Source organism: Hirundo rustica, chromosome 1 (assembly GCF_015227805.2).
Source record: "Hirundo rustica isolate bHirRus1 chromosome 1, bHirRus1.pri.v3, whole genome shotgun sequence".
NCBI classification, from domain to species: domain Eukaryota; kingdom Metazoa; phylum Chordata; class Aves; order Passeriformes; family Hirundinidae; genus Hirundo; species Hirundo rustica.
Genome location: NC_053450.1, coordinates 115,765,788 through 115,785,870, shown reverse-complemented (window position 1 = coordinate 115,785,870; position 20,083 = coordinate 115,765,788). Strand labels below are relative to the sequence as shown.

Here is a 20,083-nt window from a genome sequence, read left to right as displayed (position 1 = left end):
TCAGAGCTTCTTTATACAGTCTAATTTAAAATGTATTTACCCCATAGCAATGAAGTTGCAATCTATGTATGATTCATAAAAGCTGGAGATGGAAAATACCTCTTGAACATATGGACCAGTTCCTGAAAGGATACAATTCAGTTTAACTCAAAGCCAGAGGAACAGATATTCTTTCTTCAAAGTCAGTTTGTTTGTCCTGGGTTTTCTGAGCACAGACTCTAGAAAGGGTCCCTTTGTCTAATCTTGGAGCTGGTCTCGGCTAAGCAGCTTTTGTTAACTAGAGATCTCAGTATTTAAGTTTTGCTTCAACAGCTTGTGAGTTCTACTGTCTACTACATGGTTCCACATAATCCTGAATAGTCATTGAACACTAATAAAATTCAGTTATATCAAGATGCTTGTTAGTACTTATGTTTCAAGGCACAGATTAGTTGCCTACAGAGTTAAGATCTTAATTGTGTGAGTGCTCCATTTTTGCTCCATCAAGCTGTGTTGATATTTGAAATCAAACTGTAATCACAAAATGAAAGCCTTCTTTTCCCCCCCCCATTTTGTATTAACAGTGACTCAGTTACTTGTTAATGCTAAACATTGGTGACAGTTATCTGAAAGCTGAGAATATGGTGCTAGAAAGAAAGTGAGACTTTTATATTGGTGATTTAAATTACTGTAAGGTTCAGGGCGCTCGTTCTCTTAGCATGTTTAGGGATCTTTGTCCATTCTGATGACCAGCTTCTAGACTCAGAGGGAAATTCTTTGAGAATTTCATTATGTCTTCCTAGCAGAAGCTAGTTAACTTCCCTGAAGTCACCAAAGTTTTCATTACTTGATCTTATCTATAGTTTGGTACCCTATCTAAAAGTTTGGTTTTCAAGGTCCATGATGAATATCTGTATTTGTTCAGATATACTTATTACTCTGTAGTTATGCCAGCATCTGAGAACCTTCTGTAGAGTGACCATTACCCTGCCTGTTAAGTAGGCTTTTAGCTTTGACTGGGATTATTTTAAAAAGCACCAATGTTTCGCACATTTGAGGGACAGCATGGTTAAAAACACCAAGGGCCTATGGGTAACTTATAGTAATACCTCAAAGTCCACTGATGTGGGAGGCCAGGACCTTAATTCCATTCTAAATGAAATATTCAAGTTTTCTAAGAAGGGAATTGAAACAGAGATAATGTAGGGAAAAAAATAGAAAGAACAGTTCTGTATAAACTTGACTTACATATTGTCATAAAACTGCGCTGTATTTCTTGCTTCAGCTGTAGTGCATGTACAAGACAATGTATCAGGGCAAAATTTGCATAGATGTAGAAACTTGAATTAAAACTTCAAAAACCACTAAGAAGTTATTGAGAAGGCTGTAGTAGTGCGAACAAAAGTCCTGCAGACTTCAATGGAAACATAAAGTTGTGACCAACAACATCAGGAAAATGTGACTGGCAAAATACATTTTGTTGGTTTCTTTTTCTCTTATGTGTGAATGGTGCTAAAATGGGGAAAGCATCTGAGCTCCCAAGAATGAATGGCAGTGCTTCAATGGATGAGATTGATTCAAATTCCTCTTCATGCACAAGTTAAAATGTGAATGTCAACTGGACTGTTGCAAAATTAAGAAGGGAAAACTAGAGTACTCTTCAGGATTGTAAATGTACCCATCAAAAACTTGTGGAGGGACATGATAATCTGGCGGAGTATGCTAATGTCTTAGATTTAATACACATGAACTTTCTTTCCATGGTTTACATTTATGGACAGTGGAAGTGGTAAGCAGAATCATGCTGTGTGGCTTCATAACCATGCCTTGACTCTAAGGAGCAGGGGAGAAAATTGTTGTCAGTCCTCCCAGTGACTTCTAGATGGACCTCCAAAGACTAGACAAAATTCTAAGCTGCTTAGAACAACTGAGCTCTATTGTGTCCTGCAGTCCAGAGCTTGCTTATACTGCAAAAGATCGAGCTCTGCTTGTACCCATCTAACAGGAATATTGAATCTTGCATGGAGTGCAAGCGGGACTTTGATCAATATAGCATGAATTTTATTTGAGGACCTACAGCAGAGGCCCTACACTTAGAAAAACAATTGAAGTAGGTCTTGGGAACACTTGACAGAATATATAAACAGATGATGTTATGGTCTCAGTGGAAATCTAGCTGTATTGAACTGAAAATAGACCATACAAGGAGAAAACTGTAGAATACTTGGTCCTTGTAGTAGGACACTATATGCAATAGGCCAGCAAGCTCTGTTTGTATTCCTTTGGAAAATAAAACTGCAATGGAATATCTCCATCAAATAATTGAGTACATCTCTCCAGACTACACTGTGAACTTCTGAAGGAGGAGTTTCTCTGTCTTACTGAGTGAAGTATACTACAGGTATCAGATAGTAAAAATTAAAAGCATGAATTGTCCAGAGGAGGACGTTGCAGTGGTTCCACTTCTATAAGGGGAAGTGTGAATTCTACAGTCAATATATTGTTTGGAAAAATAAATAAATTATACCTGAGCTTCCATCGCTTGTGTTCCCTGTTTTCTGTGGCAATAGCACAATGCACATATCAAATGACTACATATTGACAAACTTCAGGTTGTGAAGTGTTATCTGAGCTACTGTCATCTGTATGTTCACATAACTTTCTGTGTGCTGATTTTTATCTGGGGATGTGTGCTAATACTTATTTTGAAAAGTAACTAAGGAAAACTAAATAAAAATAGGATTAAGTTCTGATTTCCATGCTCTTTGGCTACTTGTTTTCAGTTCTAGTCATCAGGCCTAAGTCTTTTATCTCAGGGCAGTAGTTGGTATGCTTTCATTTTAGTCTGGTATTTAACTAATTAAATTGTATTTTGAAGCTGAAACTTCTTTTATCTCGAGCTTTTTTTTTTTTTTTTTTTTTTTTTTTTTTTGACCAGTTTTCTAACTTGTCCTTAATCTTGTTTCTTCTAGGATGTTATTTCCCAAATGTAGTATATGAGAAGTTTTATAGTTACTAAGCAATAGTGTCTGTACCAGTCTTGTGGTACAAATATTAATATGAAATCCTCTCTATAATGGTGGTAATAAAACCGTTGATATATCTGTTTTAAGAAGTATAAGGGGGAAAAAAAAAAAAAAAACCCAACCCAAAAACAACAAAACAGAAAGGGCCTTGTGTTTTGACTGATATGGGATAGTTCATATGTCCATGAACTAGAATGTTTTCATGTTACAATTAAGTGGCTACTCTTGTGCCAGAACAGATTCAGAATTCCTCATGTTTAAGGTTACAGTGATTTTTGTTGCTGTTGTCAGTGAGAAAGCTTTCATATAGGGACATAGTCTGTAGTATTTTTTAACTCTTTGTGTACTTTGCCCCATTACCATATAGAAGCATCTGCAGAATCAATTTTGAATATTTAAATCTTTCTCCCATATTACTCTTGATATGATCTTTCTCAAGAATTACTCCATTTTGGTCCCTGAATACAACAAACTATCACTATTGAAAGGGCTTTTTGAAGAGCAGCAGGTAAACTAAACTGAAAGCACCAAACTTTCAACTCTGGCTCATGTCTTGTCACTTGGAGTTGTGGAATATGATGCCAGTTTCCCAGAGAGATGCTTGGGTCTCATTTATATTCTTGTATATCATATAAATATATACATTTATTGATATCTATCATATATGTTGAACTTGCAACCAGCAAGGGTCCTGATTAAAACCTTTTCTGTAATTTGGAAGTGCCATGAGGAAGGAAATCTGCCTGAACTCTATCAAGGAATTGTCAAACTCTTAGGTAAAAGCAGCATGGATCCTACAACATACTTGAGTTCCAACATTAGAAGTCTGACTGAAGTCCTTCACTGAAGGTGCCTAAAACAAACTGAAAAGCTCACTAACTTCTCAGGAAAAGAAGTCTACTAGATGTGTTGAGCATAATGATATCTTAACCCTTGGCTCTGAATGCTGTCACTTTAGTAGGATTCAGAAGACAGGATTGCTCACTGAGGAGCAGCACCATGCTTGAATCTTGTTTTGTACCTTTTGCTGGAGCAGTTCCTTATCTAAGGACTGGAGGAGTACAGGACACACTTGGACACTTACTCTGAATTGTTACAGCTGTTCTATTGTTACTTAAATGTGTGTTATTGTGATCTAAGGGTGAAGACGATTCTTGGTTATAGAGAATATTTTTCACATGTAGGGCAGGTCAGTTTTTCCAGCTTCTGCTGCAGTGGGATAGTAATCCATCACCATGGCATATTGTATTTGTGTCAGTGTACCAAAAAGACAAGTAAGTATTGCACAGACAAAGTCTCAAGCAACTTAATGCTTTCCACATCAAAGCCAGAGACTCCTGTTGGCTCAGCTTCCTAAGGCCTCAAGATGAGTACCAGGACCCAGCCCAGCCTTGCTTTCCCCTGAGCTGGTGCCTGCAGGGATGTGTTAAATAGCCATTAAGTCCGGAAGAGGCAGGAACACCACAAATTTTCCAGTGTTGTTTTCCTGTTTCTTTTTGTCCTGAAACCTCTTGTGGTTTCTCACTCAGTTAAAATATTAACTGTAATCTGCTTTTTGATGGTTTTATAGGAGAGCCAAGTTTCTGTGTGTTTCGGAGCTGACAGATGCGTTTGCAGCTGAGCCAGCTCTGGAGGAAGGTTCATGCCAGCATATGCCACAAGGAGGCAGAAGCATTAAATCTTAAAATACTTTCAAACCATGTCCTTGATATGTATCTCAGTTTATTAAAACCGTGCTTTGGAGTATCTATAGCTGCTTCTGACATTTACAGATGCTTGGAGAGAGGAAAATTTTATAGGGGAAAATCCAAAATATCAAAGAATTTTGTGCGTAGTAGGGTTTTAATTGGTGTTTTGATAAGGTGAAAAAAACCTGTTATAAAACCATATAAGCAACAATTAAAGCAAAGACACACACACACCCCTCCACCTCTGGCAAGTTACATGACAGTTTCCCAGTCGTTGCATTTCACAGCTATCACTCTTGGTCACTTTCCCTTTGTGACAGTAACTCTAAAGTCCAGATCAGTGACAGTGACACATTAACATTGCGGTAATTGTATTTTCATGCCTGGTTTCCTGTTCAGCTAATAAGTTGCTTGCTCAGCTGTTTGCAGTAATTCAGAAACACAGCATGGCATATTCGTGTTTCTGGACTACCTTTTTGGTGCAGATGTGGTCTGATTGCACTGTGATAGTTCTCTTAGAGGTTAGCTACAGAGAATTTTAAAAAGTATGAGTGGTTTAATTGAGTCTGATCCCTTCACAGCACTACTGAATGTGAATGAAATCCCACTTGCATCCTGGTGAACAGAGTATTGAAAGCTTGGTGGTGGTTTGCTGTGTATGCTTTTTATACCTGGTAATGCACATGAAAGAAATAGAGAAGGGGAGGCCAAATTCAAAGTGAGAGCTTGCATTTTGTCTTTAATTTGTCCTCCTTTACTTAAGTATCAAAGCACATAAGGAAGAAAGGTCACTCTGTTATCTGAAACTACTGCAGCTCAATATGTACCTGGGCATAATGTGATTTGTTTAAGGACATGGTATCATCTGTAATGTCAGATGTCCTACCTGTTACTGTCTGTGTCAGACTTCATCTGACTGACTGTAAATACAGATCCTCTGCTGTGTTGGTCCATGTAAGTTAGTTTCTGTGTTGAAATTCACTTAAAAATATTTCTTCCTGACTAAAAAAATGTTTGTGTTAAGGAACACCTCTTTCTGCCTGTGAAGGGATATTGCAGTCCATTGTGTCAAGATGCATTACAGGTTTAAATTACAGATTATGACACTTCAAAGGTGTTTTCTGATACTCTTGCAGCAATCAGACGTACAGTCACGATGTTCCTGTGGCTTAGTAGCTCACAACGGAAAAGGAAGGAAAAAGGCATTTGAAACCAGAGATGCATTTCTGAAGAGCAGCCTATTGCTTCGCTCTCATCCTGTATGCAACCACAAATGCTCATGGCTGAGGCAGGAGGGTGCTCCCCCACTGCTGCAGGGAGCTCTGCTAATGTGGGGCTTGTAACCTTCCTCTGCTCCAAGCACTGTCTTTTTATTTCAATAGCCTATTGAGCGCATGCCTTTCCACTGCCCAGGGCTTGAATTTGGGATCACATCATCTAGCTTCCACTCTAATTTGTTATTAAATACACTGGACATTTTCATGTGTTAATTAATACCCTTGTATGCAAGGTGATGAGTAAATAATGCATCAATAGATTTACATTCTTTCCTGGGAACTGTGTATATCAAGGAGTGGTTATATCTACTTTTAAATGGGGGGATTTTTTTTTTTTTTTTTTTTTTTTTTCCCTAAACTTATGGAAGCTTTGGATTGTAATTAATGATGGCATTCTAGTAAAATAGCTTTGGTAAGGTCTAGTTTCTGACCTAAAATTATTTTCCTCTTCTTACATTTTCAGGTTAAGTGTAGCTTTTATAATTGTTATTTTAATTTTTTTTTCATTTTTAAAAGTTAAAAGGGAGATAGTGAAAGCTGTTTAGCATCCACGTTCTCTCCCTTGTTTTGTACTTTCTTGTGATTCTGTAATGTGCTTGCAGGAAAAAAAAAAAATCAGCGGTATGTGTTGTTCTACCACAGGCTTTACATACTGGTAAACTCTTCTGCTGCGAAAGATGTGTCAAAACCACTATGAGGAGCATAAAATAAATGTTTTATATAAGTAAGCTGTTTAATGTCCTGTTACAACCAGTAAGATCTATGTTGTCCTGCTAATGCAACTAATCACTTAACCTTTCTAGCACTGACCTTTCTTCTGCTGTGTTTAGGAGAGCTGTTTTCGTGCATCTCAAGACTGCACAAACCGCCGTGTGTGATTGTCACGTAGCAGAGTGCGTATCTTAATGTCACATAGGACTGCCTTAAACTCACTTCTGCTGTTTGAATATTTTATCAGTTTCTTCAATTCAGAATGCCTGCCACACTTTTTTTTTCCCCCCCACCCTCCTGACTAGCCATAACGATTTTAACTATTATTGAGTTTTGCCATCTGATTGACTTCTCTGTTATGGAAATGGTGTGTGACATGCCTGACTTCCCATTTCCAGGTAAATTGCACAAAGACAAGGGAGCCCGGTTTACGGTAATGATACTTCACATTTTCAGGTAAAATGGCTAGAGCAAATGGTCCATTGCTTTGATTACAGTGGTCACTGAGGTAATGTCTGACAGGTTTTTTTAGTTCCTAGGTGTCTAGATAATAACACCTAATTAGATGTTAGTGTGCTTTTTTTTTTTTTCCCCTGGTGAAATTGGTGATTTCTACTATGCTTGAAAGTCAGTTGTGCATTTCAGCACGACTACAGCCTATTGCTTAAGCTGGATATCCTAATGCACATCATGGCTTTGTGCTGGGAGCAGTCATAGCCCTGGTGGGGAGTGCACTGTATGTTTAGAGCCCCCAGAGAAATGGATCTATTTCAGAGTGACTCCCACATATTTCTGAGAAACTTTTAAAAAGAATCTTATTGTAGACAGCCAAAGTGTTTTCTCTCACTGTGTGTAACACTGAAGTATTTTTCCAAACACTTTGACAGTTAAAATGTGCTTGAGTATCAAGTTTTTTTCTACAGTGTCTGATTATGCAGGTGCAGTTGATATAAATTTTTCCTTTTTAATTCCATCTCCCCCACCCCCAGCTATTACCTTGAAGTGGTCTGAAACAAGCTTGGTTTAACAGTTCATGTTCTTATTCAGGTGCTATGCTTTTCTGCTACAAGACTGTCTTCTGTCTTACAGAAGCCACTGATATATCCCTTGATTTTTTTTTTTTTTTTTTTTTTTTTAAAAAAAAAAACTTGTAGTTGTACTAGCAGTGACCTTTCTATAAAGTCTTCTCTGTCTGTTGGCATCCTACTCTTGGATATTATTGCAGTGGTATGGTGCAAGTTTAACTATTTGTCAGACTTAAGAAAAAAATATTTCCACATTGAGGTGATAGTTTGTTCCCTCAGCAGAATCAAACATGGCACAAAAGTTCTGGACACTGGGAACTTCAGAACTATGTGTTGAAAGGCCCTTTTTGCGTCACTGAAGAATTTCAGGACTCAGACCTTTTTTAGCATAATTTCAGTGAGACCCAACTCTTTCTGACTACTCGATAACTGCAGCGCATTTGTGAGCTGAAAACTTTGGAAGACAGTTTTACAGCTTGCAAAGCAAAATAATCTATGAGAATTTAATCTCTTTAGGAAAGATTTGTGTTGTAATGCTCATAGCTCTTCAGGTAACAGCACGGTCTTTGGGTGCACAACAAGCACATGGTCTGGACATAGTTCTACTCTTAGAGATTTATATTGATTTTCTCTTGTGTTTTACCTCCCTCTCTGTTTCTAGCAAAGATGTGAAGATATAATTCTGATCTTGGTTGCTGTCTCTGGAGCCATTTAGTTGTGTTATCTATTTTGTGCCTGCTACACACAAATATGTCCTTGGTGTTGCTACTAGTCTGTGATTTAAGACTGCTCTCATTCTTTTTAGTTTTGTCATATGCATACAATATTTCATCTTTTGAGACTGCCTGCAGTATTACTGCTGTGTGATTTCCCTTTGTTTGCAAGAAGAGATATCATCATCTTGTCATAGTTACTAGCTCTGATTCTGTATACAAAGTCTTTTTTCTGAACTTTGTCCTGGCTTTTCTTTACTGCACCTCTATGTTGCCTTTCTGTTTAACTTTTTTACCTTGAGTCAAAATCATATTTTTCCTACTTTTTTTTTTTACACTTTTCCAATTCTACTGAGTGAATTATTTGTACGTCTGCTTCCTCAGCTTCTTGGAGCTAAGTTTGAACTTGTTATCTGACACTGCTCATGTCTTGGTGGAGTTACTGTGTTCTCATCTGACCTGTCTTTGCAGCTGTTTATCTCTTGTTCCTTTCCTGAAGTGTTTATCATGGTAGGTTTTTATTATGCTGTGGCTTTGCAGGAGCCCTGAAAGCCAGAAGATGCTCCTATTAGCCACTATGCATAGAACCCCTCTCCTACATATATTATAGGCTGCGCTTTTCATTTATCAGCTCTGGTGTAAATCATTCAGCTGTGCTTCCTTTGTTTGACTCTGGGTACAGCTCTGTGTCTTCTTACAACTTTCTCTTTTTTCTTGTCTGAGAGATTCCCTCTTCAGACCCCTCTCTTACCACTCCTGGAAGTGAAGCTCAAAGTCTTTGCTTTTAGCCAGGCCGTCACCCTGTGGCTTTGGAATTCCAGGTGGGTCTCTAGCCTGGTGTTGTGTTGCAGTTCCTTCTCAAACTCACATGTACTCTCATTGCCTCTATTGCTTGTGGGGACAGTGAAGTTCCTAGCAGGCAATTGAATCTTGCACTGGAATAAGGTTGGCAGCATTACTTCCAGGATTATTTCATGAAAACCTCTAAAAACATCTGCTGAAGTGTCATTATCTCAAGGATGACAGCCACCTGCTCTTTCCTACTCACCATTTGGAGGTAACCTGCCCAACCAAGACTTCAAGCAAGAGATAAGACCGGTGTGGTGCTAAGTTTTGGTGCTAGCTCTAGCTCTGCTACTTGACCAAGATGATTATCAAGCAAGTGAAATTTGGGAATTTCCAAATTTCTTTGCAGAAATTCATGTTTCTTGTACTCTTCATGGTAAGAGGTGAATTCTCTGATCATGCACTGTATAATTTTTTCAGACCTTCTCCTTTTAGTCACTAGAACAAAACTACATTTAAAATGGAGGCCAAGAAATTAGAAATTGTTTTGATAGCATTTGTTGTCTCTTCTTCTGCCAGTCTTATTTCTTCCTTTAGACATGCTGAAATGAAACCTCATATTCTGACACTCAGGAGCACACTTACTCAGTCTAAACCATGAGATAAGATGAGCAAAAGGGACAGCAGTTGTTTCTTTCTGGAAACATTTTTTGGTTTTTGTCAAGTCTACTGCATCCAAGTGGAATTCCATAAAAATCTCTCTTAATCATCTAATTTAGTCTTTCTTCGCTTTTTTTTTTTTTGCCTTTTTTTTTTTTTTCTTATACTTCCCCAGCAGTAGGCATGAAAGCACCTGCTTGCCTTGCTGTCCTCATTGGGAATTGCCCATTAATAATTTTTCAGCATGCTCAAGGTTTTTATCCCTATAAAGCTTGTGTTTCTTACTCCTATCTCTGTTCCCTGTTCGGCACCTGCTACTGGTGACCTTGAAAAAGGGCCTGAGGACTCTTGCCCTCTTCCTCTTTCATTTCTCACTTCTGGCAAGTCATGCTCATGGTATGAGCTGAGCCTGAAGCATGCCAGGAACAAACTGTGCAAAGTCTTTTGCAACCTAGACAGAGGCTGAGACTTCAGTGGAAAAAACAAGAGCTGATACCTGAGCTCACTTTGTAGTGCCTCAACTGCTGCTAAGCTGTGTTCCTGCCATTTGGTGGGATCTGGCTGCTGCAGATTGTGGGGAGCAATCAAGAAACATGAGATTCTTTGAGGTGACACTATTTTTCCTTTGATCTCTTGGGCCTTCATGATCTAATGGTGGCTTGAACTGCAGAGTGGAGAAATTAACAAAAAAGCGCCTTTGCCAGGAAACTCTTGAGCATCAGATACCTTCTGATGAGAAATTCAACTATTCTCTGCTCATACAACTTGAGAAATTTTGACCTCAAATAAGACGAGTCCCACAAATACACCTCTCATTTGAGGAGGGTTCCACTGCAGTAAACATGGTTAGCAGATACCAGCTGACTCTTGAGTTTCAGGCTTCCTTGTGTGATAATGGGTGATGTTTATAAAGAATACTCTTGTAGTCCTTTACCTTTCCCAAGAATTTCTAGTACAAAATAAATATTCTTTTGAGAAGAAATATCTTCAGCATAGGTACTGACAAAGTACTTGCAGGGAATGCCAGCGCAGAGCTTATTCTAGTTGTAAGTGAAGGTGTACCTAGAGAGGAAAAGCACCTCTTGGTTGTATTTCCCTCCAGGTAAATATTGTTTTTCAGTTGGATTTACAGAGACTTTTTTTTTTTTTTTTTTTTTTAATTAGCCAGTAGTTGCATATGATTCTGCTATCGTGCACTTTGGAAGTGTGATTCATCTGAATATCTGAGAAGGGATATATGTTGAGTGATGTACTTGCATAGGGTTTTTAGGAATTACTGGTACTTTTTCTGTACTGTTAAAATGTGCAGAGGGTTTTGGCAAGTTCTGACAAGCTCCTGCTATAACTAAGAGTAGGGCTACTCTTATTGTTCTTTTTATTAATCTCTCTAACAATATAAGAATTTGAAGGGATTATTTTCTTTTTCTGATCAAAAATAGTCTGAAAATATCTGCACACATCAGTGTGCTCTAAGACAGACTTTGTATGGCATCAGTTTTTGTCTTTTATTGAAGGTTTGCAGCTTTTTCAGAAATCTGAATTTCTGATTTTGAGCATGTCTGTAGGAGCTGCCGTGGCTCTCCCTTCCATTTTATGTTTACATGTATTAGAGGCAGGAGAGATAAATGTTCTTTTTTATTAATGTTTTGCGGTCCCTTTTAAAATACCAAAATACCATCTGAAAGTACAGTTCCTGGAAAAGTTTCCCCTGTTCAGAATCTGTATTTTCATTCATGTGATTCTGGTGATTGTAAATATAGGTCTTAGTTTTGTTTTTTTTTTTTCCCCTAGGTTTTATGCTGCATGCATGAAAGAGTGGATGTGTCTGTTCTGGTTTTTTGTTGTTGTTTGTTTGTTGGTGGTGGTGGTTGGTTTGTTTGTTTGTTGGGGTTTTTTGGTTTTGTTTTTGGGTTTTTTTTCCTCTGTTGTCTGATGCCCAGCTTGATTTGTTTTTGTTTTTTATAGTGAGTTGTCAACACAACCTCCCAATAATATGTGCATATGTGTTATATTGACCTCTCTGGAGCTGAGCTATGAAAGTCTGATCTTGAAATTATTTATATACTTAACCTCAGGGTCCTGAGCAAACATACAGACTTGATGGATATTACTGGCAAACATTAAACAGTGCTCTTCCCAGCATATGTTCCTGTTGAACAAAACCTCATTGTTTTTGTTGGTTTTGTTTTTTGGTTTTTTTTTTTTTTTTTTTCCTCCCCATACTGACCATTGTTATTGCTAAGAATATGCAGACCACTCATTAGTTAAGCAGTCTAGCTTTTTAAAGTAGATCAATTTCACTTGAGGACTGAAATCATGACTGTTCCATATGATCTAATTAGGAGTTTGCTGACTTGGAAGACAATATTTGCCATGTAACTTTTTATTTGTCATATGATAACCTTGAAGTTGGTGGGGTTGTGTTGGTAGCTGTAGAATCAAGGACCAAGCAGTTGCAGTACCCTACACTGCTCTTTTGATATGATGATAAACTGCATTAGTCATAAATGCTGATACTTAGAAAATAGTATTTATTCCCAAGCCTCTTTGTTGCTCTTAAGTATTTACTTTTGGGGTATTATTAGCTTCAAGGAGCATTAACAAAATTATGATTATATGTTGGTTTAAAGGCTATGAATGTTTAATACTCCAAGCAGAAAGACTTTGATTTATTCTTGAAATCACTGGTAGTAATTTGGAACACCACAGTTTAACATATGCTCTAACTGATGCTTCCCTTGGTAGCTCAGTCAGAGGTGGATATTTTTCTGTAGGTATGCATTTCTAGGGGTCTCGAGTGTGAACTACTCTCCAGGCTCCACCCATACCTTATGTGTGCACACAACACACAGATACAATGCTGTACCTTTTTTTCTGTATTGAAGATAGGTTGTAATATGAATTGGCACGAGTGTTTTGAATTTGGACTATTATGCAAAGAACAGAATGGCATGAATATCTTAAATAGTGTCTGACTTGTGTTCTTAGCACCTGCTGGCCTCCTCCATTGGTCTACCATTGTGAGTGTTGAATAAAAAGGAAAAAAAAAAGCTCCATGTTTTTAGATCTATTTTACAGGTGAATGATATATTTCTGTACAGATTAAAGGGAAAAAGTGTGAGAGGGGAAACAGCATGGATTTACCGAGAGTAAAGCAGCTGATTAATCTTTTGTGGTAAAAGGACTAGGCCTGTGGACAAAGGACGAGTGTAGGGTATAATTTTCCTTGTCTTTAGCAACACTTCTGATGTGGTCTCCTGCAATATTCGTGTGCCCGTGGTAGGGGCAGGTGCTTAAATAAAATCTGATTGGATGATCAGGCCTAGGAGCAATATCTAGGTAGGGCTGTACTCTGCCTAAGCTGACTCTGAGTGGAGCGTATTCCTAAATTTTCCTGTGATTCTTATGACCTTTTGCAATGAAATCAAGGTCCACGTGAAATACAGCTTTCCTGCAGAATATTTTAGAAAATGTTTTTGTTTATTTAGGAGCCTGACATATTTTGTTTTCAGATTCAGGAAGAGTTCTTAAATTTCTCCAAAGAAGTTAATAAATACACATTTGAAATTCAGAAACACTGATGTTTAATACATTGATGAGTACAAATAACAGAAAAGTGAATTTAATAATATGATAGTTGACTTGCCAGTAACTCAGTAAAACATGCATTATAATTCAGTCAGGTTCTTCCACAATAATCATCATCACACTGCAAGCTGTACTTAAAGACATGAGCTCAGAAAGAATTTCCAAGGTTACCCAGTTTCTTATGAGTTTAGAAGTTGACAAGTGCTTTTGTGAATTTTTATACGTCTATCCCATTTTGCAAAATATCCCTTGATGTTAGGGTTAGATTGCTGATAGAGTGTCTCAACTGTTGACCAAGAGCATGCACTGTCTTGCTTAATGCACTTAGCCTGCCACAGATGAAGGCTGTCATGCTTTACATCAATCCTCTTGCATATTATACTAGAGAAAATTACAGTCGTATCAATGAATTGGACGTGAAATAAGTCAGAAAGCTGCCATTTTTCATTGAAAGCCCCTAATGTGCCCTGTTAGGTGATGGCAGTCTCATTCTTCAAAAATCTATGTCGAAGAATCATAGAATGGCCTGGTTTAGAAGGAACCTTAAAAATCATTTTGTTCCAACCTGCAATGGGCAGGGGTACTTTTCACCAACACGGTTACTCAGGGCCCCATCCAACCTGGGCCTTGAACCCTGCCAGGGATGGGGCATCCAGAATGTCTCTGGCTAACTTGTTCCAGTGCCTCACCACCCTCACAGTAAAGAATTTCTTCCTGGTGTCAAATCTAAACTTCCCCTCTTTCATTTTGAAGCTGTTCTACCTTGCCCTATCACTGCATGCCCTTGCAAAAAGTCTCATTTCTTCTTTTTGTAGGTTCCCTTCAGGTATGTGAATACCACAATAAGGTCACACCAAGCCTTCCCTTTTCCAGATGTCCAACGTGTTTTTAAAATTGCAAACTCAGTGACAGTACAATGACAAAAGCTTTAACCCCAACATCTTCTTGCAGCTTCCTTCAGAAGCATCAACATTTGCTGTCTTAGCAGTAGACTTACTGCTAACTATCCCTGCCTTCAGTTGTCTGGTCTATTCACCTAGCTAAGGTTCTGATGGCTGAATCTGAGTTTATTCTCCATGATGAGCACATTTTCAGGACATTGGCAATTATCCAGTATGAGCTAATTTGATCTTAAGGGCTTGAGAGCAGTAAAGATGATATTCATCAGGAAGGCATAATTCAGCTGCTCATAGCTGCTTTCTGTCTCTGTGGGTGATAACACTAGGCTTACGTGGCAACATTATCTAGGAAATTTTCTGTAAGTCTTAATCCTATTCTGAATATGTATAAAGGGGTGTTCTGCCCCCAGCATTTCTGCATATCTGTTCTGGATTAGAAATTATGCCCCTCTCATGGGAAGATGCTTGATTCTTACCCAATAGCAGTGTTATTTTGGCTCCTTCTTTTTGGCTGCCCATGCACCCCAGAAGGTGCTGTATAAGAATAGCAATGGCTACTACAGCAAGACCCCAAGTTGTTACTGGAAATAGCACTAAAATATCTCAGTATTGAAAGAGTTGATTGTCTTTCTTAGCCACTGCAATAACATTTCTGCAAAATATTGACAGTATGTAGCACCAACTCATAAATTTAGAAGCAGCTATTTTATTTGTTTTGGTTTGCTCACTGCATAAATCAAACAGAGCCTTTAAGGAAGTATAACAAATAATGATGGTCCTATTGTAATAAATTTTCTGCTGCTGAATAAAAGGAGAGAAACTCAATATGAAACCTATGAAAACACAAAATGATAAAAGCAGGTATCTGACCCTGTAAATTGTTCCCAGTTATTCCCAGCACTGAGGGTTTATTCCTGGGCTGTATTTCACCTTTAAATGTGTGACTACTGTTTTTGTTGAAGCTGAGATCTGCTCACTGTCATCTGAGGACTGATATGGTCCCTTTTGGGTTTTAGTGAGTATATGATGCTCTGGTAGCTGAATTTTACATGGCTTCCTGTGATGAGTATTACAGGCTTCTGAGAGAAGAGACTTGAGCAGCTGAAGCTTGGCAAGCCCCAATGGATCCTGTTAGAGATCAGAGGAGAAACCCACAAGCAAGGACATGGAGTAAACAGCAATACATCTGTCAGCAGGCAGCTGATCAAATCTGTACACTCGGACACGAAAGAAAATGCTCAAATTGCTCTTTCACCTACCTTGTGCCTTGCAGCCTTCTGTAAAAGAATGTCCATTCTGTTAGGTTCAGGTTGCCTTGTTAATGAGAGATCATGCTATGAGTGAATGTGTGCTATGGATATCAGCACATTGGATTGCAGTGTCCTTGGCAGTCTCTGGAAGAAATGGGGGACCAGTGCTCTCTTCATTTGGGTGGGTTTTCTGTAATAGAATAAAGCCAAAGTCAAGAAAGAGAATTGTTCAGTGACAAGTACAGTAAAAGAGCTTAGTTTTCGCTATTAGGATGTTGAATTTTTATTTGTTTTAAAAGAGAAGTATATTGTTCTGAGAGGAATGAAAAATGTCTGATTAATATTTATTTTCTGAACTCACCATTTTTCTCACTTACCATTTTTTTGTTTAAGATATTGGAGTTGTGTTGGCTTTTTTAATTCCGAATGGTGAGAATAGGAAAAGAGACCTGAGAGATTTTATGCTTATGTAATTCCTATAATTTTTTTACAGTAATAGTTAGTCAACAACCATATAGTAACTTAAGAATTGGCATTTCATTCTAGGCGTTGCATTATGTGCAGTGTAATATGGTTTAATGATGATTTCTTTAGAGTCTAAACTAGAAGTGCTCCAAAGAGAACACAACAGAATGTGGAAAACAAGTAACAGCTCCTGCTAGTCCTCATGCCATCTGGAGGAAGGAAGCAGAGATCCTGGCACACAGGTGCCCCTTGGTAGGCTAGACTGCCGAAAGAGGGTAGGATGCTGCTCAGTTGCACTCCTGCAGCCAAAAGCACTTTTTTTTCTGCTGAGCAGTGCAGACATCAAGTGTATAAGACTGGACCTAGAAGCATCTCTGGTGGAAGCTGCATTTCCTTCTGACGTTAGTCTTAGGTCTGAGCTGCTTGGCAAAAACAATTTGTTCCAACCCCAGTTGAATGCAGAGAGTATCCCAGGTTGCACCCACATTAGGGGTTTCTTCAGAGCAGCAGTGCTGCTTTGAAGCAAGTCTGCTAAACCTGCCCTCTTGCAAGGCACTGGCTTAATTCACAGTGTGACTCTGGAGCATGTGGGTTACATCTCTGATGGGCAGCAGACTTGGAGGCCAGGAAAATGTTACGGAGTAGATCCTTCACACAGAGGATTGACAAAGCAAGGCCCCAGCACCAATTCTGTCTTCTGTGTGAATACTGAAGTGTAACTCAAGAGCTGCCTGCCTGTGCCACACAGGGAAGAGCATTCCACTGTAGCTTTGAAGCACTTCAGTGGTGAAAGTGGTAGTCGCTGCATAAATATGTGTATGCAAAACGTTCATCATAGAACAGATAGATGAATGACACTGTTTATGTTTTCCTGTTTAGTATCACGGATACTTAGATTATTTTACAGATCTAGCCCTTTAGCAAGAATCCCTAAGGGTGTTGAAGAATCAGAAGGATGAGGGACAGCTCTCAGCTGCTGTGAGAAGCTCAGAAGAGCCTTGAAGAGATGTGCAATGGGCTGAGGATAGAAATGGCACAAAGACTCAGTACGACCCTCCTCCTCCTGGCCTCAGCAGGTTTTTGGCCATCTGCTCTGGTGGATGTTCAAGAAATCCCACTATGGTTTGATTGTACCTACTGTAGCTGAGGGGCTTTAATCACTTGTGCCTTTCACCGTCCAAAGAAACTTACTTACTTCTGGGAGTATTTGGGTTCATGTGGTGCCATAGTTCAGCCAGCAAGAACTGGAGATAGAAACTAGTTATGCAGTGGGAAGTGCCTAAACCTGAGGTGTGGATAATCTACAGCCTGGCTAACCTGTTATGGAACACAGGAGTCATCAGATATGGATTTTGATGTGGCTTTTTGTTTGTCTCTTTCTGGATCTCCAGAACATGCTGAATTTAGCTTAGCTACTCTGGCTGGTATAATGTGACTGGGTTAGAAAAAACTTTAAAAAAATTGAAACATCAATCTGTGTGAGTGAAACTTGCTAATATAAGCAGAAGTGTTGTGGTTAGAGCTGTAAACAAGATTATATTGCTTTTACTCCCAAATATTAATGCCTGAAAAATTTCTGTGGAGACTAATATTCTGCAGGATATTATACATGAGATCTAAATGTAATGACAATGAAGATTTCTGTAATGGGAAAACAAGGTTGTAAGGATGTTGTTTTTGAGTTACATTTGCACAGCTTCTACCTTTAAACAGAGCCAGCTTGTGCAAGAGCTTGAATGCAGTGTGTGGTCTTGTAGGGAGTGTGTGGATGTGACCTCAGTCCTAATCCTAACTTCTTATGCACTGTCAAATAAAATACTTACAGTAACTTTATTTTTTTTTTTTAAACATAAACCACATTTGGAGGTTTTGGGTTTGGTCTTCCTTGTTCATGATGGAGATCTTTTGTTTGAGGTTTTGACCTTCTATGCCTACTGCTTTTCTCAGTTTAATTGGGAGCAGCAACCGATATGCACTACCTTGTTAGCTGTCACGAAACCAAGACTTTGATACTGACAAGGAAATCTGAATTTCCTGAATGCTGCTTTTCTGCAATCTACATTTAAAAGACCTGGCTATGCATTTCACTGTTTCATATGTTTGGTGACATCCAGGAAAGAAGGATAGAGCCTGGAAGTTACCCTAGGGAGGCTTTCATCCAGCAGTAGCTGGCTGGGACGCAGCTCTGTGCGGCCATGGCCAGCTCATCCAGCCTTCCACCTGCCAGCTGAGCAATGGATGCACTGTGGTGTTGGGCTGTGAACAAGAAGCTGCTGCGGTCAGTCTAAGCCCTTTCAAAATGGATACCTGCCTCCTAGGAATGAATAACCACAGCTGGCATTAACTGAGGTTCCATTTTGGAAGTTCCTATGGAGAAAGTGCCAAATCAGCCCAGGTACTGAAAAAGCCGCTAGAGATGAAATGCTGGTGGATTATTGTGATGCACTTAGTGGTGCCCCTGTCTATGGGGATATGCTTTACTCTCCAGCAGTGTGAATAAAGGTTTGCTAAGTCTTTAAAGGAATTCTGCAAACATCTAGTCAAAAAGCTTGTTGCTGATACTGTTGATGTGGATAAGGATTTGACTGGCCAGGTGTCCACCTGACAATGAAAGACAACTGCCTCTCTCTAAGACTTTCTACACACCTGTAAGATAACTGCAAAGCAGGACTGTAGATTTTTTTTTTTTTTATGCCCACCTGAAACCTGAGAATATCCCTGTGTTGTTATTCGGATAGAACTTTTTAATTAATAAACGTGAAAAGCAATCTTTTGCCACACACATAATAATTAGTGTACGAAAGTGTTGCAGTGAACGCAGAAACCTGTCAGACTGTCTGTTCTGTTAAAGAACCTTAATATTTTGATGCAAGGTCCATGTGTCCAAACCAAGATCTGATAAACCAGCAGCCAGAATAAGTCTAGAGATGAATTTGCACCATGAGTGCCCCCTCGTCCACAGAGCTTTTAGGAAAAAGTCTTTAAGTAGCAAGGATTTCAAATTTCATGGGATTTATGAGCTAAAGCCCATGTGTTGACTTATGCTTGAAAACAAACCGATAGCTACTGCATTTTAAGATTACGCTTTCTTGTCTGCAAAGGGCTGTGCAATGCTGGCATAGCACATCCTGAAACAATTAGCTGTAACTGTACTAATTGCATTCTTGTACACAATTAATATCATCCCAAAAATTGTGCCCCACAGTTTAAAAAGGATGTTAAGATATTTGAACAGCTCTAGAGAAGGGCAGCAAAGATGGTGAAGGAGTGAAGAAATGTCCTCTGGGTTTGTCTAGTTTGGGAGGGAAAAGGGTAAAGAAGCCACCTCACTTCTCTCTACAGCTTCCTGAGAAGGAAGGGAGAAAGAAATGTTGGCTGGTCTTTTCTTCCTAGGATCCCGTACCAGGGTATACGGGAATGACTCGAAACTGCATCTATTAGGAGGTATTTGGACTTAATATGAGGAAACACTTCTTATCTAAGAGGTGTTCACTGGAACAGGCTTCTTGGAGATGAGGTTCATGCCCCATGCCAGTCAGCATTTAAGAAGCATTTGGATAATGCCATTAATATCATGCTTTAAGTTGTGGTAGGCCCCAAAGCTGTCAGGTGGTCAGATTAGATGATCATTGTAGCTACCATCACAAGGAATCGTTCTATTTTGTTCTTCTTCACCTTTTCCTAGCAATACCCGCGGAGGAAATCTCTGATGACATTTGTTCACTACCCTGCAATAACAAAAGGCATTGAATGGGTAATCATGTCCCATTCTACACAAAGGTTCTGTCACTTTGTGGTGAAAAAGGAGTGTGCCTTCTGATAGGCATGAGAGTTGTGGATTTTTTTAGGTAGTTTGACCACTTGAAGAAGTGTGAAAAAAAAAAAGAAAAGGCTGCTCAAAGTGTGAGTTTTGTAAGTCTTCTGTGTTCACCCAGTTCAGCTGTGATTCCACAGGGTGGCTCAGGGCAAATATCTCAGCTCAGCCTGAGGCCTTCAGACACTGCCTGAGGTACACT

At 39.0% G+C, this 20,083-nt stretch overlaps 1 protein-coding gene across 5 annotated transcripts in view; it reads left to right on the top strand.

Moving 5' to 3' along the window:
* RBMS3 (RNA binding motif single stranded interacting protein 3) overlaps positions 1-20,083 on the top strand; it is a 706,233-nt gene that overhangs the window by 117,047 nt on the left and 569,103 nt on the right. Inside the window, exons 3-4 of one of the 5 annotated variants that reach the window (XM_040055279.2) lie at positions 6,801-6,863; positions 7,080-7,137. The exons of the other annotated variants lie outside the window; for them this stretch is intronic. The gene's annotated coding sequence lies outside the window, so the exon portion shown is untranslated. The remainder of the gene's footprint in view (positions 1-6,800; positions 6,864-7,079; positions 7,138-20,083) is intronic. 5 annotated transcript variants of the gene reach the window in all.